This window comes from Brassica oleracea, chromosome C1, assembly GCF_000695525.1.
Source record: "Brassica oleracea var. oleracea cultivar TO1000 chromosome C1, BOL, whole genome shotgun sequence".
Taxonomy (NCBI): domain Eukaryota; kingdom Viridiplantae; phylum Streptophyta; class Magnoliopsida; order Brassicales; family Brassicaceae; genus Brassica; species Brassica oleracea.
In genome coordinates this window covers 16,023,772-16,025,496 of record NC_027748.1, presented here as the reverse complement: position 1 = coordinate 16,025,496, position 1,725 = coordinate 16,023,772, and the positions used below count along the sequence as shown (strand labels likewise).

At 29.9% G+C, this 1,725-nt stretch overlaps 1 pseudogene; it reads right to left on the bottom strand.

Moving 5' to 3' along the window:
- LOC106333035 overlaps window positions 1–205 on the bottom strand; it is an 850-nt pseudogene extending 645 nt beyond the window's left edge.
- Window positions 206–1,725: the final 1,520 nt, after the last annotated feature.

Genomic DNA, 1,725 nt, shown 5'->3' with positions numbered 1-1,725 from the left:
CCTGCACTCCATAACCAAGAGTTCATGGACAGAAACCAACATATTCATAGTAACCCGTCCTATCTTGTTTGAGAGGCAACTTATAGTATAGTGTAATGAAGAAGGAGAGCCAGCCATTGAAATACATCGCTAGGCTTAGCACAGAGAAAGTAACAGAAGCAGGATCCTGACAATGACCATGGGCTCTTCTCATCATGCCTACCATGTTCGTTTCCTGAACAAAATCATTAGTTATTCCAGTTCTCTAAACATAACATCTAAATGTTGTAGCTTCTCAATCTTACCATGGTATTCTCCACTGAGCCAGACATGCAATGCGTGGCCAACGTTAGAAACTCTAATAGTAGGCTTGCCTCCTTTATTCTTAAGGTCACTGTCATCTATCTTGAACCTATAATATAGAAAATTAATCAGATAAAATTCTTATGTTTCTTTTTGATGTTTTCTTCTTGAAATTCTAATTCATAAAAAGAAATCAGACTTGTACGCTTACTTTGTTGTGTATCATCCGTAATCAGACTTTTTTTGGACCGGTCTCGGTGAAAACCTTGAAATAAAACTTCTTATTTGCCTTCTTTGACTTCATATAATTCTCTACAGTGTGATGAGAGACAATCAGAAACATATAGCATCAAAAAAAAATGAAAGTAAATAATCTCTTAATTTTTTGTCGATACAATACCTGAGTAGAGTGGTTCCCATGAATTCACCATGCTTCTTGATGTTTTTTGAGTTCCAAAAACGGGGGAAATCGAGCAACAAAGAACGCTTGAGCGTGAAGGAAACAGAGAGGTCGACATCGCTTCTAAATTAAATGACGAAAACATTAATTGGTAAATCAAGAGACATACGTTGAACAATAGAGAAGATTAATGTTTTGTGTTTGCAGATAAACTGAACGGAGACGGCAAAGGTAAAGAGACGAAGAACAATTAAAAAAACCCTAATCGACAAAACGATGTGTTTAATAAAATAATAAAACATTAATTGAACGGGAAAACTCAAATAATATCATATAAAAGTGGTATAAATGTTGTATAAATGTACAAAGTATTCTTTAGTTTAGTGATATAAATGTTGGTGTTTATATTTCAATAACTCGGGTTCGAACCACAGGCCTGACACTTTTTTCATACTTTTTAAAAGTGGGATCCAAATACCGATGACGTGGCGGCATAGGAATGAGGCAACTGCTTCATTATATTATAGACTAGACTTTTTACTCACGCTACGCGCGAGTCTGCTTTAATAATTTAATTTAATTTTGCAATATTTTTTAAGAAAAAGATGAATTTCGTAAAAAAGTATTTTTATTAATATTATTAAAATATTATTTGATTTCCTATTTACATTGTTTTTATAAATTTGTTATTTTTGAACTTAGCTATTTATTTGTTTGTATTATAAAAGTAAAATTACTGTTACTAAAGTATTTATAGTTTCTTATAAGTACATAATTTTAATATCACATAGATTTCTCAGTACATATACACTACTATACTATGCTATACACTACTATGAATACTTTATTAATAATTAGTTTTATTTTTTAATAATATTAAGATAATATAATAGAAAATTGTTTTATATACATTTTTCTATGAAATTTATTTAAAGTGTGCTCTATTATTTTTAATTAAGTTTTTATACAATTTTACCATTTAAATAACTAATATTTAGATATCAGTTTGTTTGTATACGTAAATGTATAAATGTATTTATAAA